This window comes from Lithobates pipiens, unplaced genomic scaffold, assembly GCF_037356315.1.
Source record: "Lithobates pipiens isolate NorthernLeopardFrog02 unplaced genomic scaffold, aLitPip1_a1.2 Scaffold_18, whole genome shotgun sequence".
In the NCBI taxonomy this organism is placed as follows: domain Eukaryota; kingdom Metazoa; phylum Chordata; class Amphibia; order Anura; family Ranidae; genus Lithobates; species Lithobates pipiens.
The window spans coordinates 574,944,002-574,968,003 of NW_027507758.1; the positions used below are offsets into that span (position 1 = coordinate 574,944,002).

A 24,002-nucleotide genomic window follows, 5' to 3' on the forward strand; every position below is an offset into this window, starting at 1 on the left:
TAGCTGACAGCAACCGTCATTAGGGCTCAAAGTCTATGTTGGAATTTTGTAATTCCATGGAGAAAGATAAACTCTCTTTGTAATCCCTACAAGAAAAATAAAACACTCCTCAGAGCAAATCCCTTTTGTGAATGTAGACTCACCTGAGACAGTTAACGGCACTCCTGAATTGGCAAGATCAACTGTGAAAATCAGCACTCCTTTCACGGTTCTCGGATATGGTTTATCCCACCAGTACCAGGATGGCCGAGTGGTTAAGGCGTTGGACTTAAGATCCAATGGATGAATATCCACGTGGGTTCGAACCCCACTCCTGGTAAACATTTATAGTGATTGCAGCAATTGAAGGCCCTCTTACAATACATGTTTGAAAAAAACACCACATAAGATTAAAATCTAGGCTACCAACAAATGCACCTGGTCAAAGCAAGAAGTCACCATCATCTGCTTAAAGTAATATCACCATATTTGTACACATTTGAGCTTAGAAGGTCAAAAAACTATAGCAAAACCCTGTTACTTGGTATCACCAAGATTTCTTTCCAGCGCTAAGAAGGACCACTTTGTACACATTAAAAAAATAGCAAAAGTTTGGAGCCTAACTATGTTCTCTCCCAGAAATTCAGTATGGGAGATAGATAAAGGGGATATAAAAATACAGTCCCTACTCATCACTCCTTTCTTGTCAGTGGTAAATAGCTGACAGCAACCGTCATTAGGGCTCAATGTCTATGTTGGAATTTTGTAATTCCATGGAGAAAGATAAACTCTCTTTGTAATCCCATCAAGAAAAATAAAACACTCCTCAGAGCAAATCCCTTTTGTGAATGTAGACTCACCTGAGACAGTTAACGGCACTCCTGAATTGGCAAGATCAACTGTGAAAATCAGCACTCCTTTCACGGTTCTCGGATATGGTTTATCCCACCAGTACCAGGATGGCCGAGTGGTTAAGGCGTTGGACTTAAGATCCAATGGATGAATATCCACGTGGGTTCGCACCCCACTCCTGGTAAACATTTATAGTGATTGCAGCAATTGAAGGCCCTCTTACAATATATGTTTGAAAAAAACACCACATAAGATTAAAATCTAGGCTACCAACAAATACACCTGGTCAAAGCAAGAAGTCACCATCATCTGCTTAAAGTAATATCACCATATTTGTACACATTTGAGCTTAGAAGGTCAAAAAACTATAGCAAAACCCTGTTACTTGGTATCACCAAGATTTCTTTCCAGCGCTAAGAAGGGCCACTTTGTACACATTAAAAAAATAGCAAAAGTTTGGAGCCTAACTATGTTCTCTCCCAGAAATTCAGTATGGGAGATAGATAAAGGGGATATAAAAATACAGTCCCTACTCATCACTCCTTTCTTGTCAGTGGTAAATAGCTGACAGCAACCGTCATTAGGGCTCAAAGTCTATGTTGGAATTTTGTAATTCCATGGAGAAAGATAAACTCTCTTTGTAATCCCATCAAGAAAAATAAAACACTCCTCAGAGCAAATCCCTTTTGTGAATGTAGACTCACCTGAGACAGTTAACGGCACTCCTGAATTGGCAAGATCAACTGTGAAAATCAGCACTCCTTTCACGGTTCTCGGATATGGTTTATCCCACCAGTACCAGCATGGCCGAGTGGTTAAGGCGGTGGACTTAAGATCCAATGGATGAATATCCACGTGGGTTCAAAACCCACACCTGATAAACATTTATAGTGATTGCAGCAATTGAAGGCCCTCTTACAATACATGTTTGAAAAAAACACCACATAAGATTAAAATCTAGGCTACCATCAAATGCACCTGGTCAAAGCAAGAAGTCACCATCATCTGCTTAAAGTAATATCACCATATTTGTACACATTTGAGCTTAGAAGGTCAAAAAACTATAGCAAAACCCTGTTACTTGGTATCACCAAGATTTCTTTCCAGCGCTAAGAAGGGCCACTTTGTACACATTAAAAAAATAGCAAAAGTTTGGAGCCTAACTATGTTCTCTCCCAGAAATTCAGTATGGGAGATAGATAAAGAGGATATAACAATACAGTCCCTACTCATCACTCCTTTCTTGTCAGTGGTAAATAGCTGACAGCAACCGTCATTAGGGCTCAATGTCTATGTTGGAATTTTGTAATTCCATGGAGAAAGATAAACTCTCTTTGTAATCCCATCAAGAAAAATAAAACACTCCTCAGAGCAAATCCCTTTTGTGAATGTAGAATCACCTGAGACAGTTAATGGCACTCCTGAATTGGCAAGATCAACTGTGAAAATCAGCACTCCTTTCACGGTTCTCGGATATGGTTTATCCCACCAGTACCAGGATGGCCGAGTGGTTAAGGCGTTGGACTTAAGATCCAATGGATGAATATCCACGTGGGTTCGAACCCCACTCCTGGTAAACATTTATAGTGATTGCAGCAATTGAAGGCCCTCTTACAATATATGTTTGAAAAAAACACCTCATAAGATTAAAATCTAGGCTACCAACAAATACACCTGGTCAAAGCAAGAAGTCACCATGATCTGCTTAAAGTAATATCACCATATTTGTACACATTTGAGCTTAGAAGGTCAAAAAACTATAGCAAAACCCTGTTACTTGGTATCACCAAGATTTCTTTCCAGCGCTAAGAAGGGCCACTTTGTACACATTAAAAAAATAGCAAAAGTTTGGAGCCTAACTATGTTCTCTCCCAGAAATTCAGTATGGGAGATAGATAAAGGGGATATAAAAATACAGTCCCTACTCATCACTCCTTTCTTGTCAGTGGTAAATAGCTGACAGCAACCGTCATTAGGGCTCAATGTCTATGTTGGAATTTTGTAATTCCATGGAGAAAGATAAACTCTCTTTGTAATCCCATCAAGAAAAATAAAACACTCCTCAGAGCAAATCCCTTTTGTGAATGTAGACTCACCTGAGACAGTTAACGGCACTCCTGAATTGGCAAGATCAACTGTGAAAATCAGCACTCCTTTCACGGTTCTCGGATATGGTTTATACCACCAGTACCAGGATGGCCGAGTGGTTAAGGCGTTGGACTTAAGATCCAATGGATGAATATCCACGTGGGTTCGAACCCCACTCCTGGTAAACATTTATAGTGATTGCAGCAATTGAAGGCCCTCTTACAATATATGTTTGAAAAAAACACCTCATAAGATTAAAATCTAGGCTACCAACAAATACACCTGGTCAAAGCAAGAAGTCACCATCATCTGCTTAAAGTAATATCACCATATTTGTACACATTTGAGCTTAGAAGGTCAAAAAACTATAGCAAAACCCTGTTACTTGGTATCACCAAGATTTCTTTCCAGCGCTAAGAAGGGCCACTTTGTACACATTAAAAAAATAGCAAAAGTTTGGAGCCTAACTATGTTCTCTCCCAGAAATTCAGTATGGGAGATAGATAAAGGGGATATAAAAATACAGTCCCTACTCATCACTCCTTTCTTGTCAGTGGTAAATAGCTGACAGCAACCGTCATTAGGGCTCAATGTCTATGTTGGAATTTTGTAATTCCATGGAGAAAGATAAACTCTCTTTGTAATCCCATCAAGAAAAATAAAACACTCCTCAGAGCAAATCCCTTTTGTGAATGTAGACTCACCTGAGACAGTTAACGGCACTCCTGAATTGGCAAGATCAACTGTGAAAATCAGAACTCCTTTCACGGTTCTCGGATATGGTTTATCCCACCAGTACCAGGATGGCCGAGTGGTTAAGGCGTTGGACTTAAGATCCAATAGATGAATATCCACGTGGGTTCGAACCCCACTCCTGGTAAACATTTATAGTGATTGCAGCAATTGAAGGCCCTCTTACAATATATGTTGAAAAAAACACCACATAAGATTAAAATCTAGGCCACCAACAAATACACCTGGTCAAAGCAAGAAGTCACCATCATCTGCTTAAAGTAATATCACCATATTTGTACACATTTGAGCTTAGAAGGTCAAAAAACTATAGCAAAACCCTGTTACTTGGTATCACCAAGATTTCCTTCCAGTGCTAAGAAGGGCCACTTTGTACACATTAAAAAAATAGCAAAAGTTTGGAGCCTAACTATGTTCTCTCCCAGAAATTCAGTATGGGAGATAGATAAAGGGGATATAAAAATACAGTCCCTACTCATCACTCCTTTCTTGTCAGTGGTAAATAGCTGACAGCAACCGTCATTAGGGCTCAAAGTCTATGTTGGAATTTTGTAATTCCATGGAGAAAGATAAACTCTCTTTGTAATCCCATCAAGAAAAATAAAACACTCCTCAGAGCAAATCCCTTTTGTGAATGTAGACTCACCTGAGACAGTTAACGGCACTCCTGAATTGGCAAGATCAACTGTGAAAATCAGCACTCCTTTCACGGTTCTCGGATATGGTTTATCCCACCAGTACCAGCATGGCCGAGTGGTTAAGGCGGTGGACTTAAGATCCAATGGATGAATATCCACGTGGGTTCAAAACCCACACCTGATAAACATTTATAGTGATTGCAGCAATTGAAGGCCCTCTTACAATACATGTTTGAAAAAAACACCACATAAGATTAAAATCTAGGCTACCATCAAATGCACCTGGTCAAAGCAAGAAGTCACCATCATCTGCTTAAAGTAATATCACCATATTTGTACACATTTGAGCTTAGAAGGTCAAAAAACTATAGCAAAACCCTGTTACTTGGTATCACCAAGATTTCTTTCCAGCGCTAAGAAGGGCCACTTTGTACACATTAAAAAAATAGCAAAAGTTTGGAGCCTAACTATGTTCTCTCCCAGAAATTCAGTATGGGAGATAGATAAAGAGGATATAACAATACAGTCCCTACTCATCACTCCTTTCTTGTCAGTGGTAAATAGCTGACAGCAACCGTCATTAGGGCTCAATGTCTATGTTGGAATTTTGTAATTCCATGGAGAAAGATAAACTCTCTTTGTAATCCCATCAAGAAAAATAAAACACTCCTCAGAGCAAATCCCTTTTGTGAATGTAGAATCACCTGAGACAGTTAATGGCACTCCTGAATTGGCAAGATCAACTGTGAAAATCAGCACTCCTTTCACGGTTCTCGGATATGGTTTATCCCACCAGTACCAGGATGGCCGAGTGGTTAAGGCGTTGGACTTAAGATCCAATGGATGAATATCCACGTGGGTTCGAACCCCACTCCTGGTAAACATTTATAGTGATTGCAGCAATTGAAGGCCCTCTTACAATATATGTTTGAAAAAAACACCTCATAAGATTAAAATCTAGGCTACCAACAAATACACCTGGTCAAAGCAAGAAGTCACCATGATCTGCTTAAAGTAATATCACCATATTTGTACACATTTGAGCTTAGAAGGTCAAAAAACTATAGCAAAACCCTGTTACTTGGTATCACCAAGATTTCTTTCCAGCGCTAAGAAGGGCCACTTTGTACACATTAAAAAAATAGCAAAAGTTTGGAGCCTAACTATGTTCTCTCCCAGAAATTCAGTATGGGAGATAGATAAAGGGGATATAAAAATACAGTCCCTACTCATCACTCCTTTCTTGTCAGTGGTAAATAGCTGACAGCAACCGTCATTAGGGCTCAATGTCTATGTTGGAATTTTGTAATTCCATGGAGAAAGATAAACTCTCTTTGTAATCCCATCAAGAAAAATAAAACACTCCTCAGAGCAAATCCCTTTTGTGAATGTAGACTCACCTGAGACAGTTAACGGCACTCCTGAATTGGCAAGATCAACTGTGAAAATCAGCACTCCTTTCACGGTTCTCGGATATGGTTTATACCACCAGTACCAGGATGGCCGAGTGGTTAAGGCGTTGGACTTAAGATCCAATGGATGAATATCCACGTGGGTTCGAACCCCACTCCTGGTAAACATTTATAGTGATTGCAGCAATTGAAGGCCCTCTTACAATATATGTTTGAAAAAAACACCTCATAAGATTAAAATCTAGGCTACCAACAAATACACCTGGTCAAAGCAAGAAGTCACCATCATCTGCTTAAAGTAATATCACCATATTTGTACACATTTGAGCTTAGAAGGTCAAAAAACTATAGCAAAACCCTGTTACTTGGTATCACCAAGATTTCTTTCCAGCGCTAAGAAGGGCCACTTTGTACACATTAAAAAAATAGCAAAAGTTTGGAGCCTAACTATGTTCTCTCCCAGAAATTCAGTATGGGAGATAGATAAAGGGGATATAAAAATACAGTCCCTACTCATCACTCCTTTCTTGTCAGTGGTAAATAGCTGACAGCAACCGTCATTAGGGCTCAATGTCTATGTTGGAATTTTGTAATTCCATGGAGAAAGATAAACTCTCTTTGTAATCCCATCAAGAAAAATAAAACACTCCTCAGAGCAAATCCCTTTTGTGAATGTAGACTCACCTGAGACAGTTAACGGCACTCCTGAATTGGCAAGATCAACTGTGAAAATCAGAACTCCTTTCACGGTTCTCGGATATGGTTTATCCCACCAGTACCAGGATGGCCGAGTGGTTAAGGCGTTGGACTTAAGATCCAATAGATGAATATCCACGTGGGTTCGAACCCCACTCCTGGTAAACATTTATAGTGATTGCAGCAATTGAAGGCCCTCTTACAATATATGTTGAAAAAAACACCACATAAGATTAAAATCTAGGCCACCAACAAATACACCTGGTCAAAGCAAGAAGTCACCATCATCTGCTTAAAGTAATATCACCATATTTGTACACATTTGAGCTTAGAAGGTCAAAAAACTATAGCAAAACCCTGTTACTTGGTATCACCAAGATTTCCTTCCAGTGCTAAGAAGGGCCACTTTGTACACATTAAAAAAATAGCAAAAGTTTGGAGCCTAACTATGTTCTCTCCCAGAAATTCAGTATGGGAGATAGATAAAGGGGATATAAAAATACAGTCCCTACTCATCACTCCTTTCTTGTCAGTGGTAAATAGCAGACAGCAACCGTCATTAGGGCTCAATGTCTATGTTGGAATTTTGTAATTCCATGGAGAAAGATAAACTCTCTTTGTAATCCCATCAAGAAAAATAAAACACTCCTCAGAGCAAATCCCTTTTGTGAATGTAGAATCACCTGAGACAGTTAATGGCACTCATGAATTGGCAAGATCAACTGTGAAAATCAGCACTCCTTTCACGGTTCTCGGATATGGTTTATCCCACCAGTACCAGGATGGCCGAGTGGTTAAGGCGTTGGACTTAAGATCCAATGGATGAATATCCACGTGGGTTCAACCCCCACTCCTGATAAACATTTATAGTGATTGCAGCAATTGAAGGCCCTCTTACAAAATATGTTTGAAAAAAACACCACATAAGATTAAAATCTAGGCCACCAACAAATACACCTGGTCAAAGCAAGAAGTCACCATCATCTGCTTAAAGTAATATCACCATATTTGTACACATTTGAGCTTAGAAGGTCAAAAAACTATAGCAAAACCCTGTTACTTGGTATCACCAAGATTTCCTTCCAGTGCTAAGAAGGGCCACTTTGTACACATTAAAAAAAATAGCAAAAGTTTGGAGCCTAACTATGTTCTCTCCCAGAAATTCAGTATGGGAGATAGATAAAGGGGATATAAAAATACAGTCCCTACTCATCACTCCTTTCTTGTCAGTGGTAAATAGCAGACAGCAACCGTCATTAGGGCTCAATGTCTATGTTGGAATTTTGTAATTCCATGGAGAAAGAAAAACTCTCTTTGTAATCCCATCAAGAAAAATAAAACACTCCTCAGAGCAAATCCCTTTTGTGAATGTAGAATCACCTGAGACAGTTAATGGCACTCCTGAATTGGCAAGATCAACTGTGAAAATCAGCACTCCTTTCACGGTTCTCGGATATGGTTTATCCCACCAGTACCAGGATGGCCGAGTGGTTAAGGCGTTGGACTTAAGATCCAATGGATGAATATCCACGTGGGTTCGAACCCCACTCCTGGTAAACATTTATAGTGATTGCAGCAATTGAAGGCCCTCTTACAATATATGTTTGAAAAAAACACCTCATAAGATTAAAATCTAGGCTACCAACAAATACACCTGGTCAAAGCAAGAAGTCACCATCATCTGCTTAAAGTAATATCACCATATTTGTACACATTTGAGCTTAGAAGGTCAAAAAACTATAGCAAAACCCTGTTACTTGGTATCACCAAGATTTCTTTCCAGCGCTAAGAAGGGCCACTTTGTACACATTAAAAAAATAGCAAAAGTTTGGAGCCTAACTATGTTCTCTCCCAGAAATTCAGTATGGGAGATAGATAAAGGGGATATAAAAATACAGTCCCTACTCATCACTCCTTTCTTGTCAGTGGTAAATAGCTGACAGCAACCGTCATTAGGGCTCAATGTCTATGTTGGAATTTTGTAATTCCATGGAGAAAGATAAACTCTCTTTGTAATCCCATCAAGAAAAATAAAACACTCCTCAGAGCAAATCCCTTTTGTGAATGTAGACTCACCTGAGACAGTTAACGGCACTCCTGAATTGGCAAGATCAACTGTGAAAATCAGAACTCCTTTCACGGTTCTCGGATATGGTTTATCCCACCAGTACCAGGATGGCCGAGTGGTTAAGGCGTTGGACTTAAGATCCAATGGATGAATATCCACGTGGGTTCGCACCCCACTCCTGGTAAACATTTATAGTGATTGCAGCAATTGAAGGCCCTCTTACAATATATGTTTGAAAAAAACACCACATAAGATTAAAATCTAGGCCACCAACAAATACACCTGGTCAAAGCAAGAAGTCACCATCATCTGCTTAAAGTAATATCACCATATTTGTACACATTTGAGCTTAGAAGGTCAAAAAACTATAGCAAAACCCTGTTACTTGGTATCACCAAGATTTCCTTCCAGTGCTAAGAAGGGCCACTTTGTACACATTAAAAAAATAGCAAAAGTTTGGAGCCTAACTATGTTCTCTCCCAGAAATTCAGTATGGGAGATAGATAAAGGGGATATAAAAATACAGTCCCTACTCATCACTCCTTTCTTGTCAGTGGTAAATAGCAGACAGCAACCGTCATTAGGGCTCAATGTCTATGTTGGAATTTTGTAATTCCATGGAGAAAGATAAACTCTCTTTGTAATCCCATCAAGAAAAATAAAACACTCCTCAGAGCAAATCCCTTTTGTGAATGTAGACTCACCTGAGACAGTTAACGGCACTCCTGAATTGGCAAGATCAACTGTGAAAATCAGCACTCCTTTCACGGTTCTCGGATATGGTTTATCCCACCAGTACCAGGATGGCCGAGTGGTTAAGGCGTTGGACTTAATATCCAATGGATGAATATCCACGTGGGTTCGAACCCCACTCCTGGTAAACATTTATAGTGATTGCAGCAATTGAAGGCCCTCTTACAATATATGTTTGAAAAAAACACCTCATAAAATTAAAATCTAGGCTACCAACAAATACACCTGGTCAAAGCAAGAAGTCACCATCATCTGCTTAAAGTATTATCACCATATTTGTACACATTTGAGCTTAGAAGGTCAAAAAACTATAGCAAAACCCTGTTACTTGGTATCACCAAGATTTCTTTCCAGCGCTAAGAAGGGCCACTTTGTACACATTAAAAAAATAGCAAAAGTTTGGAGCCTATGTTCTCTCCCAGAAATTCAGTATGGGAGATAGATAAAGGGGATATAAAAATACAGTCCCTACTCATCACTCCTTTCTTGTCAGTGGTAAATAGCTGACAGCAACCGTCATTAGGGCTCAAAGTCTATGTTGGAATTTTGTAATTCCATGGAGAAAGATAAACTCTCTTTGTAATCCCATCAAGAAAAATAAAACACTCCTCAGAGCAAATCCCTTTTGTGAATGTAGACTCACCTGAGACAGTTAACGGCACTCCTGAATTGGCAAGATCAACTGTGAAAATCAGCACTCCTTTCACGGTTCTCGGATATGGTTTATCCCACCAGTACCAGGATGGCCGAGTGGTTAAGGCGTTGGACTTAAGATCCAATGGATGAATATCCACGTGGGTTCGAACCCCACTCCTGGTAAACATTTATAGTGATTGCAGCAATTGAAGGCCCTCTTACAATATATGTTTGAAAAAAACACCTCATAAATTTAAAATCTAGGCTACCAACAAATACACCTGGTCAAAGCAAGAAGTCACCATCATCTGCTTAAAGTAATATCACCATATTTGTACACATTTGAGCTTAGAAGGTCAAAAAACTATAGCAAAACCCTGTTACTTGGTATCACCAAGATTTCTTTCCAGCGCTAAGAAGGGCCACTTTGTACACATTAAAAAAATAGCAAAAGTTTGGAGCCTAACTATGTTCTCTCCCAGAAATTCAGTATGGGAGATAGATAAAGGGGATATAAAAATACAGTCCCTACTCATCACTCCTTTCTTGTCAGTGGTAAATAGCTGACAGCAACCGTCATTAGGGCTCAATGTCTATGTTGGAATTTTGTAATTCCATGGAGAAAGATAAACTCTCTTTGTAATCCCATCAAGAAAAATAAAACACTCCTCAGAGCAAATCCCTTTTGTGAATGTAGACTCACCTGAGACAGTTAACGGCACTCCTGAATTGGCAAGATCAACTGTGAAAATCAGCACTCCTTTCACGATTCTCGGATATGGTTTATCCCACCAGTACCAGGATGGCCCAGTGGTTAAGGCGTTGGACTTAAGATCCAATGGATGAATATCCACGTGGGTTCGAACCCCACTCCTGGTAAACATTTATAGTGATTGCAGCAATTGAAGGCCCTCTTACAATATATTTTTGAAAAAAACACCACATAAGATTAAAATCTAGGCTACCAACGAATACACCTGGTCAAAGCAAGAAGTCACCATCATCTGCTTAAAGTAATATCACCATATTTGTACACATTTGAGCTTAGAAGGAAAAAAAACTATAGCAAAACCCTGTTACTTGGTATCACCAAGGTTTCCTTCCAGTGCTAAGAAGGGCCACTTTGTACACATTAAAAAATAGCAAAAGTTCGGAGCCTAACTATGTTCTCTCCCAGAAATTCAGTATGGGAGATAGATAAAGGGGATATAAAAATACAGTCCCTACTCATCACTCCTTTCTTGTCAGTGGTAAATAGCTGACAGCAACCGTCATTAGGGCTCAAAGTCTATGTTGGAATTTTGTAATTCCATGGAGAAAGATAAACTCTCTTTGTAATCCCATCAAGAAAAATAAAACACTCCTCAGAGCAAATCCCTTTTGTGAATGTAGACTCACCTGAGACAGTTAACGGCACTCCTGAATTGGCAAGATCAACTGTGAAAATCAGCACTCCTTTCACGGTTCTCGGATATGGTTTATCCCACCAGTACCAGGATGGCCGAGTGGTTAAGGCGTTGGACTTAAGATCCAATGGATGAATATCCACGTGGGTTCGAACCCCACTCCTGGTAAACATTTATAGTGATTGCAGCAATTGAAGGCCCTCTTACAATATATGTTTGAAAAAAACACCTCATAAATTTAAAATCTAGGCTACCAACAAATACACCTGGTCAAAGCAAGAAGTCACCATCATCTGCTTAAAGTAATATCACCATATTTGTACACATTTGAGCTTAGAAGGTCAAAAAACTATAGCAAAACCCTGTTACTTGGTATCACCAAGATTTCTTTCCAGCGCTAAGAAGGGCCACTTTGTACACATTAAAAAAATAGCAAAAGTTTGGAGCCTAACTATGTTCTCTCCCAGAAATTCAGTATGGGAGATAGATAAAGGGGATATAAAAATACAGTCCCTACTCATCACTCCTTTCTTGTCAGTGGTAAATAGCTGACAGCAACCGTCATTAGGGCTCAATGTCTATGTTGGAATTTTGTAATTCCATGGAGAAAGATAAACTCTCTTTGTAATCCCATCAAGAAAAATAAAACACTCCTCAGAGCAAATCCCTTTTGTGAATGTAGACTCACCTGAGACAGTTAACGGCACTCCTGAATTGGCAAGATCAACTGTGAAAATCAGCACTCCTTTCACGATTCTCGGATATGGTTTATCCCACCAGTACCAGGATGGCCCAGTGGTTAAGGCGTTGGACTTAAGATCCAATGGATGAATATCCACGTGGGTTCGAACCCCACTCCTGGTAAACATTTATAGTGATTGCAGCAATTGAAGGCCCTCTTACAATATATTTTTGAAAAAAACACCACATAAGATTAAAATCTAGGCTACCAACGAATACACCTGGTCAAAGCAAGAAGTCACCATCATCTGCTTAAAGTAATATCACCATATTTGTACACATTTGAGCTTAGAAGGAAAAAAAACTATAGCAAAACCCTGTTACTTGGTATCACCAAGGTTTCCTTCCAGTGCTAAGAAGGGCCACTTTGTACACATTAAAAAATAGCAAAAGTTCGGAGCCTAACTATGTTCTCTCCCAGAAATTCAGTATGGGAGATAGATAAAGGGGATATAAAAATACAGTCCCTACTCATCACTCCTTTCTCGTCAGTGGTAAATAGCTGACAGCAACCGTCATTAGGGCTCAAAGTCTATGTTGGAATTTTGTAATTCCATGGAGAAAGATAAACTCTCTTTGTAATCCCATCAAGAAAAATAAAACACTCCTCAGAGCAAATCCCTTTTGTGAATGTAGACTCACCTGAGACAGTTAACGGCACTCCTGAATTGGCAAGATCAACTGTGAAAATCAGCACTCCTTTCACGGTTCTCGGATATGGTTTATCCCACCAGTACCAGGATGGCCGAGTGGTTAAGGCGTTGGACTTAAGATCCAATGGATGAATATCCACGTGGGTTCGAACCCCACTCCTGGTAAACATTTATAGTGATTGCAGCAATTGAAGGCCCTCTTACAATACATGTTTGAAAAAAACACCACATAAGATTAAAATCTAGGCTACCAACAAATGCACCTGGTCAAAGCAAGAAGTCACCATCATCTGCTTAAAGTAATATCACCATATTTGTACACATTTGAGCTTAGAAGGTCAAAAAACTATAGCAAAACCCTGTTACTTGGTATCACCAAGGTTTCCTTCCAGTGCTAAGAAGGGCCACTTTGTACACATTAAAAAATAGCAAAAGTTCGGAGCCTAACTATGTTCTCTCCCAGAAATTCAGTATGGGAGATAGATAAAGAGGATATAAAAATACAGTCCCTACTCATCACTCCTTTCTTGTCAGTGGTAAATAGCTGACAGCAACCGTCATTAGGGCTCAATGTCTATGTTGGAATTTTGTAATTCCATGGAGAAAGAAAAACTCTCTTTGTAATCCCATCAAGAAAAATAAAACACTCCTCAGAGCAAATCCCTTTTGTGAATGTAGACTCACCTGAGACAGTTAACGGCACTCCTGAATTGGCAAGATCAACTGTGAAAATCAGCACTCCTTTCACGGTTCTCGGATATGGTTTATCCCACCAGTACCAGGATGGCCGAGTGGTTAAGGCGTTGGACTTAAGATCCAATGGATGAATATCCACGTGGGTTCGCACCCCACTCCTGGTAAACATTTATAGTGATTGCAGCAATTGAAGGCCCTCTTACAATATATGTTTGAAAAAAACACCACATAAGATTAAAATCTAGGCTACCAACAAATACACCTGGTCAAAGCAAGAAGTCACCATCATCTGCTTAACGTAATATCACCATATTTGTACACATTTGAGCTTAGAAGGTCAAAAAACTATAGCAAAACCCTGTTACTTGGTATCACCAAGATTTCTTTCCAGCGCTAAGAAGGGCCACTTTGTACACATTAAAAAAATAGCAAACGTTTGGAGCCTAACTATGTTCTCTCCCAGAAATTCAGTATGGGAGATAGATAAAGGGGATATAAAAATACAGTCCCTACTCATCACTCCTTTCTTGTCAGTGGTAAATAGCTGACAGCAACCGTCATTAGGGCTCAATGTCTATGTTGGAATTTTGTAATTCCATGGAGAAAGATAAACTCTCTTTGTAATCCCATCAAGAAAAATAAAACACTCCTCAGAGCAAATCCCTTTTGTGAATGTAGACTCACCTGAGACAGTTAACGGCACTCCTGAATTGGCAAGATCAACTGTGAAAATCAGCACTCCTTTCACGGTTCTCGGATATGGTTTATCCCACCAGTACCAGGATGGCCGAGTGGTTAAGGCGTTGGACTTAAGATCCAATGGATGAATATCCACGTGGGTTCGATCCCCACTCCTGGTAAACATTTATAGTGATTGCAGCAATTGAAGGCCCTCTTACAATATATGTTTGAAAAAAACACCTCATAAGATTAAAATCTAGGCTACCAACAAATACACCTGGTCAAAGCAAGAAGTCACCATCATCTGCTTAAAGTAATATCACCATATTTGTACACATTTGAGCTTAGAAGGTCAAAAAACTATAGCAAAACCCTGTTACTTGGTATCACCAAGATTTCTTTCCAGTGCTAAGAAGGGCCACTTTGTACACATTAAAAAAATAGCAAAAGTTTGGAGCCTAACTATGTTCTCTCCCAGAAATTCAGTATGGGAGATAGATAAAGGGGATATAAAAATACAGTCCCTACTCATCACTCCTTTCTTGTCAGTGGTAAATAGCTGACAGCAACCGTCATTAGGGCTCAATGTCTATGTTGGAATTTTGTAATTCCATGGAGAAAGATAAACTCTCTTTGTAATCCCATCAAGAAAAATAAAACACTCCTCAGAGCAAATCCCTTTTGTGAATGTAGACTCACCTGAGACAGTTAACGGCACTCCTGAATTGGCAAGATCAACTGTGAAAATCAGCACTCCTTTCACGGTTCTCGGATATGGCTTATCCCACCAGTACCAGGATGGCCGAGTGGTGAAGGCGTTGGACTTAAGATCCAATGGATGAATATCCACGTGGGTTCGAACCCCACTCCTGGTAAACATTTATAGTGATTGCAGCAATTGAAGGCCCTCTTACAATATATGTTTGAAAAAAACACCACATAAGATTAAAATCTAGGCTACCAACAAATACACCTGGTCAAAGCAAGAAGTCACCATCATCTGCTTAAAGTAATATCACCATATTTGTACACATTTGAGCTTAGAAGGTCAAAAAACTATAGCAAAACCCTGTTACTTGGTATCACCAAGATTTCTTTCCAGCGCTAAGAAGGGCCACTTTGTACACATTAAAAAAATAGCAAAAGTTTGGAGCCTAACTATGTTCTCTCCCAGAAATTCAGTATGGGAGATAGATAAAGGGGATATAAAAATACAGTCCCTACTCATCACTCCTTTCTTGTCAGTGGTAAATAGCTGACAGCAACCGTCATTAGGGCTCAAAGTCTATGTTGGAATTTTGTAATTCCATGGAGAAAGATAAACTCTCTTTGTAATCCCATCAAGAAAAATAAAACACTCCTCAGAGCAAATCCCTTTTGTGAATGTAGACTCACCTGAGACAGTTAACGGCACTCCTGAATTGGCAAGATCAACTGTGAAAATCAGCACTCCTTTCACGCTTCTCGGATATGGTTTATCCCACCAGTACCAGGATGGCCGAGTGGTTAAGGCGTTGGACTTAAGATCCAATGGATGAATATCCACGTGGGTTCGAACCCCACTCCTGGTAAACATTTATAGTGATTGCAGCAATTGAAGGCCCTCTTACAATATATGTTTGAAAAAAACACCTCATAAGATTAAAATCTAGGCTACCAACAAATACACCTGGTCAAAGCAAGAAGTCATCATCATCTGCTTAAAGTAATATCACCATATTTGTACACATTTGAGCTTAGAAGGTCAAAAAACTATAGCAAAACCCTGTTACTTGGTATCACCAAGATTTCTTTCCAGCGCTAAGAAGGGCCACTTTGTACACATTAAAAAAATAGCAAAAGTTTGGAGCCTAACTATGTTCTCTCCCAGAAATTCAGTATGGGAGATAGATAAAGGGGATATAAAAATACAGTCCCTACTCATCACTCCTTTCTTGTCAGTGGTAAATAGCTGACAGCAACCGTCATTAGGGCTCAATGTCTATGTTGGAATTTTGTAATTCCATGGAGAAAGATAAACTCTCTTTGTAATCCCATCAAGAAAAATAAAACACTCCTCAGAGCAAATCCCTTTTGTGAATGTAGACTCACCTGAGACAGTTAACGGCACTCCTGAATTGGCAAGATCAACTGTGAAAATCAGCACTCCTTTCACGATTCTCGGATATGGTTTATCCCACCAGTACCAGGATGGCCGAGTGGTTAAGGCGTTGGACTTAAGATCCAATGGATGAATATCCACGTGGGTTCGAACCCCACTCCTGGTAAACATTTATAGTGATTGCAGCAATTGAAGGCCCTCTTACAATATATGTTTGAAAAAAACACCACATAAGATTAAAATCTAGGCTACCAACGAATACACCTGGTCAAAGCAAGAAGTCACCATCATCTGCTTAAAGTAATATCACCATATTTGTACACATTTGAGCTTAGAAGGAAAAAAAACTATAGCAAAACCCTGTTACTTGGTATCACCAAGGTTTCCTTCCAGTGCTAAGAAGGGCCACTTTGTACACATTAAAAAATAGCAAAAGTTCGGAGCCTAACTATGTTCTCTCCCAGAAATTCAGTATGGGAGATAGATAAAGGGGATATAAAAATACAGTCCCTACTCATCACTCCTTTCTCGTCAGTGGTAAATAGCTGACAGCAACCGTCATTAGGGCTCAAAGTCTATGTTGGAATTTTGTAATTCCATGGAGAAAGATAAACTCTCTTTGTAATCCCATCAAGAAAAATAAAACACTCCTCAGAGCAAATCCCTTTTGTGAATGTAGACTCACCTGAGACAGTTAACGGCACTCCTGAATTGGCAAGATCAACTGTGAAAATCAGCACTCCTTTCATGGTTCTCGGATATGGTTTATCCCACCAGTACCAGGATGGCCGAGTGGTTAAGGCGTTGGACTTAAGATCCAATGGATGAATATCCACGTGGGTTCGAACCCCACTCCTGGTAAACATTTATAGTGATTGCAGCAATTGAAGGCCCTCTTACAATACATGTTTGAAAAAAACACCACATAAGATTAAAATCTAGGCTACCAACAAATGCACCTGGTCAAAGCAAGAAGTCACCATCATCTGCTTAAAGTAATATCACCATATTTGTACACATTTGAGCTTAGAAGGTCAAAAAACTATAGCAAAACCCTGTTACTTGGTATCACCAAGATTTCTTTCCAGCGCTAAGAAGGGCCACTTTGTACACATTAAAAAAATAGCAAACGTTTGGAGCCTAACTATGTTCTCTCCCAGAAATTCAGTATGGGAGATAGATAAAGGGGATATAAAAATACAGTCCCTACTCATCACTCCTTTCTTGTCAGTGGTAAATAGCTGACAGCAACCGTCATTAGGGCTCAATGTCTATGTTGGAATTTTGTAATTCCATGGAGAAAGATAAACTCTCTTTGTAATCCCATCAAGAAAAATAAAACACTCCTCAGAGCAAATCCCTTTTGTGAATGTAGAATCACCTGAGACAGTTAATGGCACTCATGAATTGGCAAGATCAACTGTGAAAATCAGCACTCCTTTCACGGTTCTCGGATATGGTTTATCCCACCAGTACCAGGATGGCCGAGTGGTTAAGGCGTTGGACTTAAGATCCAATGGATGAATATCCACGTGGGTTCGAACCCCACTCCTGGTAAACATTTATAGTGATTGCAGCAATTGAAGGCCCTCTTACAATATATGTTTGAAAAAAACACCTCATAAGATTAAAATCTAGGCTACCAACAAATACACCTGGTCAAAGCAAGAAGTCACCATCATCTGCTTAAAGTAATATCACCATATTTGTACACATTTGAGCTTAGAAGGTCAAAAAACTATAGCAAAACCCTGTTACTTGGTATCACCAAGGTTTCCTTCCAGTGCTAAGAAGGGCCACTTTGTACACATTAAAAAATAGCAAAAGTTCGGAGCCTAACTATGTTCTCTCCCAGAAATTCAGTATGGGAGATAGATAAAGAGGATATAAAAATACAGTCCCTACTCATCACTCCTTTCTTGTCAGTGGTAAATAGCTGACAGCAACCGTCATTAGGGCTCAAAGTCTATGTTGGAATTTTGTAATTCCATGGAGAAAGATAAACTCTCTTTGTAATCCCATCAAGAAAAATAAAACACTCCTCAGAGCAAATCCCTTTTGTGAATGTAGACTCACCTGAGACAGTTAACGGCACTCCTGAATTGGCAAGATCAACTGTGAAAATCAGCACTCCTTTCACGGTTCTCGGATAAGGTTTATCCCACCAGTACCAGGATGGCCGAGTGGTTAAGGCATTGGACTTAAGATCCAATGGATGAATATCCACGTGGGTTCGAACCCCACTCCTGGTAAACATTTATAGTGATTGCAGCAATTGAAGGCCCTCTTACAATATATGTTTGAAAAAAACACCACATAAGATTAAAATCTAGGCTACCAACAAATACACCTGGTCAAAGCAAGAAGTCACCATCATCTGCTTAAAGTAATATCACCATATTTGTACACATTTGAGCTTAGAAGGTCAAAAAACTATAGCAAAACCCTGTTACTTGGTATCACCAAGATTTCTTTCCAGCGCTAAGAAGGGCCACTTTGTACACATTAAAAAAATAGCAAAAGTTTGGAGCCTAACTATGTTCTCTCCCAGAAATTCAGTATGGGAGATAGATAAAGGGGATATAAAAATACAGTCCCTACTCATCACTCCTTTCTTGTCAGTGGTAAATAGCTGACAGCAACCGTCATTAGGGCTCAATGTCTATGTTGGAATTTTGTAATTCCATGGAGAAAGATAAACTCTCTTTGTAATCCCATCAAGAAAAATAAAACACTCCTCAGAGCAAATCCCTTTTGTGAATGTAGACTCACCTGAGACAGTTAACGGCACTCCTGAATTGGCAAGATCAACTGTGAAAATCAGCACTCCTTTCACGGTTCTCGGATATGGCTTATCCCACCAGTACCAGGATGGCCGAGTGGTGAAGGCGTTGGACTTAAGATCCAATGGATGAATATCCACGTGGGTTCGAACCCCACTCCTGGTAAACATTTATAGTGATTGCAGCAATTGAAGGCCCTCTTACAATATATGTTTGAAAAAAACACCACATAAGATTAAAATCTAGGCTACCAACAAATACACCTGGTCAAAGCAAGAAGTCACCATCATCTGCTTAAAGTAATATCACCATATTTGTACACATTTGAGCTTAGAAGGTCAAAAAACTATAGCAAAACCCTGTTACTTGGTATCACCAAGATTTCTTTCCAGCGCTAAGAAGGGCCACTTTGTACACATTAAAAAAATAGCAAAAGTTTGGAGCCTAACTATGTTCTCTCCCAGAAATTCAGTATGGGAGATAGATAAAGGGGATATAAAAATACAGTCCCTACTCATCACTCCTTTCTTGTCAGTGGTAAATAGCTGACAGCAACCGTCATTAGGGCTCAAAGTCTATGTTGGAATTTTGTAATTCCATGGAGAAAGATAAACTCTCTTTGTAATCCCATCAAGAAAAATAAAACACTCCTCAGAGCAAATCCCTTTTGTGAATGTAGACTCACCTGAGACAGTTAACGGCACTCCTGAATTGGCAAGATCAACTGTGAAAATCAGCACTCCTTTCACGCTTCTCGGATATGGTTTATCCCACCAGTACCAGGATGGCCGAGTGGTTAAGGCGTTGGACTTAAGATCCAATGGATGAATATCCACGTGGGTTCGAACCCCACTCCTGGTAAACATTTATAGTGATTGCAGCAATTGAAGGCCCTCTTACAATATATGTTTGAAAAAAACACCTCATAAGATTAAAATCTAGGCTACCAACAAATACACCTGGTCAAAGCAAGAAGTCATCATCATCTGCTTAAAGTAATATCACCATATTTGTACACATTTGAGCTTAGAAGGTCAAAAAACTATAGCAAAACCCTGTTACTTGGTATCACCAAGATTTCTTTCCAGCGCTAAGAAGGGCCACTTTGTACACATTAAAAAAATAGCAAAAGTTTGGAGCCTAACTATGTTCTCTCCCAGAAATTCAGTATGGGAGATAGATAAAGGGGATATAAAAATACAGTCCCTACTCATCACTCCTTTCTTGTCAGTGGTAAATAGCTGACAGCAACCGTCATTAGGGCTCAATGTCTATGTTGGAATTTTGTAATTCCATGGAGAAAGATAAACTCTCTTTGTAATCCCATCAAGAAAAATAAAACACTCCTCAGAGCAAATCCCTTTTGTGAATGTAGACTCACCTGAGACAGTTAACGGCACTCCTGAATTGGCAAGATCAACTGTGAAAATCAGCACTCCTTTCACGATTCTCGGATATGGTTTATCCCACCAGTACCAGGATGGCCGAGTGGTTAAGGCGTTGGACTTAAGATCCAATGGATGAATATCCACGTGGGTTCGAACCCCACTCCTGGTAAACATTTATAGTGATTGCAGCAATTGAAGGCCCTCTTACAATATATGTTTGAAAAAAACACCACATAAGATTAAAATCTAGGCTACCAACGAATACACCTGGTCAAAGCAAGAAGTCACCATCATCTGCTTAAAGTAATATCACCATATTTGTACACATTTGAGCTTAGAAGGAAAAAAAACTATAGCAAAACCCTGTTACTTGGTATCACCAAGGTTTCCTTCCAGTGCTAAGAAGGGCCACTTTGTACACATTAAAAAATAGCAAAAGTTCGGAGCCTAACTATGTTCTCTCCCAGAAATTCAGTATGGGAGATAGATAAAGGGGATATAAAAATACAGTCCCTACTCATCACTCCTTTCTCGTCAGTGGTAAATAGCTGACAGCAACCGTCATTAGGGCTCAAAGTCTATGTTGGAATTTTGTAATTCCATGGAGAAAGATAAACTCTCTTTGTAATCCCATCAAGAAAAATAAAACACTCCTCAGAGCAAATCCCTTTTGTGAATGTAGACTCACCTGAGACAGTTAACGGCACTCCTGAATTGGCAAGATCAACTGTGAAAATCAGCACTCCTTTCATGGTTCTCGGATATGGTTTATCCCACCAGTACCAGGATGGCCGAGTGGTTAAGGCGTTGGACTTAAGATCCAATGGATGAATATCCACGTGGGTTCGAACCCCACTCCTGGTAAACATTTATAGTGATTGCAGCAATTGAAGGCCCTCTTACAATACATGTTTGAAAAAAACACCACATAAGATTAAAATCTAGGCTACCAACAAATGCACCTGGTCAAAGCAAGAAGTCACCATCATCTGCTTAAAGTAATATCACCATATTTGTACACATTTGAGCTTAGAAGGTCAAAAAACTATAGCAAAACCCTGTTACTTGGTATCACCAAGATTTCTTTCCAGCGCTAAGAAGGGCCACTTTGTACACATTAAAAAAATAGCAAACGTTTGGAGCCTAACTATGTTCTCTCCCAGAAATTCAGTATGGGAGATAGATAAAGGGGATATAAAAATACAGTCCCTACTCATCACTCCTTTCTTGTCAGTGGTAAATAGCTGACAGCAACCGTCATTAGGGCTCAATGTCTATGTTGGAATTTTGTAATTCCATGGAGAAAGATAAACTCTCTTTGTAATCCCATCAAGAAAAATAAAACACTCCTCAGAGCAAATCCCTTTTGTGAATGTAGAATCACCTGAGACAGTTAATGGCACTCATGAATTGGCAAGATCAACTGTGAAAATCAGCACTCCTTTCACGGTTCTCGGATATGGTTTATCCCACCAGTACCAGGATGGCCGAGTGGTTAAGGCGTTGGACTTAAGATCCAATGGATGAATATCCACGTGGGTTCGAACCCCACTCCTGGTAAACATTTATAGTGATTGCAGCAATTGAAGGCCCTCTTACAATATATGTTTGAAAAAAACACCTCATAAGATTAAAATCTAGGCTACCAACAAATACACCTGGTCAAAGCAAGAAGTCACCATCATCTGCTTAAAGTAATATCACCATATTTGTACACATTTGAGCTTAGAAGGTCAAAAAACTATAGCAAAACCCTGTTACTTGGTATCACCAAGGTTTCCTTCCAGTGCTAAGAAGGGCCACTTTGTACACATTAAAAAATAGCAAAAGTTCGGAGCCTAACTATGTTCTCTCCCAGAAATTCAGTATGGGAGATAGATAAAGAGGATATAAAAATACAGTCCCTACTCATCACTCCTTTCTTGTCAGTGGTAAATAGCTGACAGCAACCGTCATTAGGGCTCAAAGTCTATGTTGGAATTTTGTAATTCCATGGAGAAAGATAAACTCTCTTTGTAATCCCATCAAGAAAAATAAAACACTCCTCAGAGCAAATCCCTTTTGTGAATGTAGACTCACCTGAGACAGTTAACGGCACTCCTGAATTGGCAAGATCAACTGTGAAAATCAGCACTCCTTTCACGGTTCTCGGATAAGGTTTATCCCACCAGTACCAGGATGGCCGAGTGGTTAAGGCATTGGACTTAAGATCCAATGGATGAATATCCACGTGGGTTCGAACCCCACTCCTGGTAAACATTTATAGTGATTGCAGCAATTGAAGGCCCTCTTACAATATATGTTTGAAAAAAACACCACATAAGATTAAAATCTAGGCTACCAACAAATACACCTGGTCAAAGCAAGAAGTCACCATCATCTGCTTAAAGTAATATCACCATATTTGTACACATTTGAGCTTAGAAGGTCAAAAAACTATAGCAAAACCCTGTTACTTGGTATCACCAAGATTTCTTTCCAGCGCTAAGAAGGGCCACTTTGTACACATTAAAAAAATAGCAAAAGTTTGGAGCCTAACTATGTTCTCTCCCAGAAATTCAGTATGGGAGATAGATAAAGGGGATATAAAAATACAGTCCCTACTCATCACTCCTTTCTTGTCAGTGGTAAATAGCTGACAGCAACCGTCATTAGGGCTCAAAGTCTATGTTGGAATTTTGTAATTCCATGGAGAAAGATAAACTCTCTTTGTAATCCCATCAAGAAAAATAAAACACTCCTCAGAGCAAATCCCTTTTGTGAATGTAGACTCACCTGAGACAGTTAACGGCACTCCTGAATTGGCAAGATCAACTGTGAAAATCAGCACTCCTTTCACGCTTCTCGGATATGGTTTATCCCACCAGTACCAGGATGGCCGAGTGGTTAAGGCGTTGGACTTAAGATCCAATGGATGAATATCCACGTGGGTTCGAACCCCACTCCTGGTAAACATTTATAGTGATTGCAGCAATTGAAGGCCCTCTTACAATATATGTTTGAAAAAAACACCTCATAAGATTAAAATCTAGGCTACCAACAAATACACCTGGTCAAAGCAAGAAGTCATCATCATCTGCTTAAAGTAATATCACCATATTTGTACACATTTGAGCTTAGAAGGTCAAAAAACTATAGCAAAACCCTGTTACTTGGTATCACCAAGATTTCTTTCCAGCGCTAAGAAGGGCCACTTTGTACACATTAAAAAAATAGCAAAAGTTTGGAGCCTAACTATGTTCTCTCCCAGAAATTCAGTATGGGAGATAGATAAAGGGGATATAAAAATACAGTCCCTACTCATCACTCCTTTCTTGTCAGTGGTAAATAGCTGACAGCAACCGTCATTAGGGCTCAATGTCTATGTTGGAATTTTGTAATTCCATGGAGAAAGATAAACTCTCTTTGTAATCCCATCAAGAAAAATAAAACACTCCTCAGAGCAAATCCCTTTTGTGAATGTAGACTCACCTGAGACAGTTAACGGCACTCCTGAATTGGCAAGATCAACTGTGAAAATCAGCACTCCTTTCACGATTCTCGGATATGGTTTATCCCACCAGTACCAGGATGGCCGAGTGGTTAAGGCGTTGGACTTAAGATCCAATGGATGAATATCCACGTGGGTTCGAACCCCACTCCTGGTAAACATTTATAGTGATTGCAGCAATTGAAGGC

At 39.6% G+C, this 24,002-nt stretch overlaps 33 non-coding genes across 33 annotated transcripts; all 33 read left to right on the forward strand.

Annotated features, from left to right (window-relative positions):
• The first annotated feature begins 236 nt into the window (after positions 1–236).
• On the forward strand, positions 237–319 carry TRNAL-UAA (transfer RNA leucine (anticodon UAA)). The gene has a single exon. It is a non-coding gene; the product is annotated as a tRNA-Leu (tRNA).
• Positions 320–932: 613 nt separating this feature from the next.
• TRNAL-UAA (transfer RNA leucine (anticodon UAA)) lies at positions 933–1,015 on the forward strand. Its single transcript has one exon. It is a non-coding gene; the product is annotated as a tRNA-Leu (tRNA).
• A 1,309-nt stretch (positions 1,016–2,324) lies between these two features.
• On the forward strand, positions 2,325–2,407 carry TRNAL-UAA (transfer RNA leucine (anticodon UAA)). Its single transcript has one exon. It is a non-coding gene; the product is annotated as a tRNA-Leu (tRNA).
• A 613-nt stretch (positions 2,408–3,020) lies between these two features.
• On the forward strand, positions 3,021–3,103 carry TRNAL-UAA (transfer RNA leucine (anticodon UAA)). Its single transcript has one exon. It is a non-coding gene; the product is annotated as a tRNA-Leu (tRNA).
• Positions 3,104–3,716: 613 nt separating this feature from the next.
• On the forward strand, positions 3,717–3,799 carry TRNAL-UAA (transfer RNA leucine (anticodon UAA)). Its single transcript has one exon. It is a non-coding gene; the product is annotated as a tRNA-Leu (tRNA).
• Positions 3,800–5,107: 1,308 nt separating this feature from the next.
• On the forward strand, positions 5,108–5,190 carry TRNAL-UAA (transfer RNA leucine (anticodon UAA)). The gene has a single exon. It is a non-coding gene; the product is annotated as a tRNA-Leu (tRNA).
• A 613-nt stretch (positions 5,191–5,803) lies between these two features.
• Positions 5,804–5,886, forward strand: TRNAL-UAA (transfer RNA leucine (anticodon UAA)). Its single transcript has one exon. It is a non-coding gene; the product is annotated as a tRNA-Leu (tRNA).
• A 613-nt stretch (positions 5,887–6,499) lies between these two features.
• Positions 6,500–6,582, forward strand: TRNAL-UAA (transfer RNA leucine (anticodon UAA)). The gene has a single exon. It is a non-coding gene; the product is annotated as a tRNA-Leu (tRNA).
• Positions 6,583–7,194: 612 nt separating this feature from the next.
• TRNAL-UAA (transfer RNA leucine (anticodon UAA)) lies at positions 7,195–7,277 on the forward strand. Its single transcript has one exon. It is a non-coding gene; the product is annotated as a tRNA-Leu (tRNA).
• A 614-nt stretch (positions 7,278–7,891) lies between these two features.
• On the forward strand, positions 7,892–7,974 carry TRNAL-UAA (transfer RNA leucine (anticodon UAA)). Its single transcript has one exon. It is a non-coding gene; the product is annotated as a tRNA-Leu (tRNA).
• Positions 7,975–8,587: 613 nt separating this feature from the next.
• TRNAL-UAA (transfer RNA leucine (anticodon UAA)) lies at positions 8,588–8,670 on the forward strand. Its single transcript has one exon. It is a non-coding gene; the product is annotated as a tRNA-Leu (tRNA).
• Positions 8,671–9,283: 613 nt separating this feature from the next.
• Positions 9,284–9,366, forward strand: TRNAL-UAA (transfer RNA leucine (anticodon UAA)). The gene has a single exon. It is a non-coding gene; the product is annotated as a tRNA-Leu (tRNA).
• Positions 9,367–9,975: 609 nt separating this feature from the next.
• Positions 9,976–10,058, forward strand: TRNAL-UAA (transfer RNA leucine (anticodon UAA)). The gene has a single exon. It is a non-coding gene; the product is annotated as a tRNA-Leu (tRNA).
• Positions 10,059–10,671: 613 nt separating this feature from the next.
• Positions 10,672–10,754, forward strand: TRNAL-UAA (transfer RNA leucine (anticodon UAA)). Its single transcript has one exon. It is a non-coding gene; the product is annotated as a tRNA-Leu (tRNA).
• Positions 10,755–11,366: 612 nt separating this feature from the next.
• Positions 11,367–11,449, forward strand: TRNAL-UAA (transfer RNA leucine (anticodon UAA)). Its single transcript has one exon. It is a non-coding gene; the product is annotated as a tRNA-Leu (tRNA).
• A 613-nt stretch (positions 11,450–12,062) lies between these two features.
• TRNAL-UAA (transfer RNA leucine (anticodon UAA)) lies at positions 12,063–12,145 on the forward strand. Its single transcript has one exon. It is a non-coding gene; the product is annotated as a tRNA-Leu (tRNA).
• Positions 12,146–12,757: 612 nt separating this feature from the next.
• On the forward strand, positions 12,758–12,840 carry TRNAL-UAA (transfer RNA leucine (anticodon UAA)). The gene has a single exon. It is a non-coding gene; the product is annotated as a tRNA-Leu (tRNA).
• A 612-nt stretch (positions 12,841–13,452) lies between these two features.
• Positions 13,453–13,535, forward strand: TRNAL-UAA (transfer RNA leucine (anticodon UAA)). The gene has a single exon. It is a non-coding gene; the product is annotated as a tRNA-Leu (tRNA).
• Positions 13,536–14,148: 613 nt separating this feature from the next.
• On the forward strand, positions 14,149–14,231 carry TRNAL-UAA (transfer RNA leucine (anticodon UAA)). The gene has a single exon. It is a non-coding gene; the product is annotated as a tRNA-Leu (tRNA).
• A 613-nt stretch (positions 14,232–14,844) lies between these two features.
• Positions 14,845–14,927, forward strand: TRNAL-UAA (transfer RNA leucine (anticodon UAA)). The gene has a single exon. It is a non-coding gene; the product is annotated as a tRNA-Leu (tRNA).
• A 613-nt stretch (positions 14,928–15,540) lies between these two features.
• On the forward strand, positions 15,541–15,623 carry TRNAL-UAA (transfer RNA leucine (anticodon UAA)). Its single transcript has one exon. It is a non-coding gene; the product is annotated as a tRNA-Leu (tRNA).
• A 613-nt stretch (positions 15,624–16,236) lies between these two features.
• TRNAL-UAA (transfer RNA leucine (anticodon UAA)) lies at positions 16,237–16,319 on the forward strand. Its single transcript has one exon. It is a non-coding gene; the product is annotated as a tRNA-Leu (tRNA).
• Positions 16,320–16,931: 612 nt separating this feature from the next.
• TRNAL-UAA (transfer RNA leucine (anticodon UAA)) lies at positions 16,932–17,014 on the forward strand. The gene has a single exon. It is a non-coding gene; the product is annotated as a tRNA-Leu (tRNA).
• Positions 17,015–17,627: 613 nt separating this feature from the next.
• On the forward strand, positions 17,628–17,710 carry TRNAL-UAA (transfer RNA leucine (anticodon UAA)). Its single transcript has one exon. It is a non-coding gene; the product is annotated as a tRNA-Leu (tRNA).
• Positions 17,711–18,322: 612 nt separating this feature from the next.
• Positions 18,323–18,405, forward strand: TRNAL-UAA (transfer RNA leucine (anticodon UAA)). Its single transcript has one exon. It is a non-coding gene; the product is annotated as a tRNA-Leu (tRNA).
• Positions 18,406–19,018: 613 nt separating this feature from the next.
• On the forward strand, positions 19,019–19,101 carry TRNAL-UAA (transfer RNA leucine (anticodon UAA)). Its single transcript has one exon. It is a non-coding gene; the product is annotated as a tRNA-Leu (tRNA).
• A 613-nt stretch (positions 19,102–19,714) lies between these two features.
• On the forward strand, positions 19,715–19,797 carry TRNAL-UAA (transfer RNA leucine (anticodon UAA)). The gene has a single exon. It is a non-coding gene; the product is annotated as a tRNA-Leu (tRNA).
• Positions 19,798–20,410: 613 nt separating this feature from the next.
• TRNAL-UAA (transfer RNA leucine (anticodon UAA)) lies at positions 20,411–20,493 on the forward strand. Its single transcript has one exon. It is a non-coding gene; the product is annotated as a tRNA-Leu (tRNA).
• A 612-nt stretch (positions 20,494–21,105) lies between these two features.
• Positions 21,106–21,188, forward strand: TRNAL-UAA (transfer RNA leucine (anticodon UAA)). The gene has a single exon. It is a non-coding gene; the product is annotated as a tRNA-Leu (tRNA).
• A 613-nt stretch (positions 21,189–21,801) lies between these two features.
• TRNAL-UAA (transfer RNA leucine (anticodon UAA)) lies at positions 21,802–21,884 on the forward strand. Its single transcript has one exon. It is a non-coding gene; the product is annotated as a tRNA-Leu (tRNA).
• A 612-nt stretch (positions 21,885–22,496) lies between these two features.
• Positions 22,497–22,579, forward strand: TRNAL-UAA (transfer RNA leucine (anticodon UAA)). The gene has a single exon. It is a non-coding gene; the product is annotated as a tRNA-Leu (tRNA).
• Positions 22,580–23,192: 613 nt separating this feature from the next.
• On the forward strand, positions 23,193–23,275 carry TRNAL-UAA (transfer RNA leucine (anticodon UAA)). Its single transcript has one exon. It is a non-coding gene; the product is annotated as a tRNA-Leu (tRNA).
• Positions 23,276–23,888: 613 nt separating this feature from the next.
• TRNAL-UAA (transfer RNA leucine (anticodon UAA)) lies at positions 23,889–23,971 on the forward strand. Its single transcript has one exon. It is a non-coding gene; the product is annotated as a tRNA-Leu (tRNA).
• Positions 23,972–24,002: the final 31 nt, after the last annotated feature.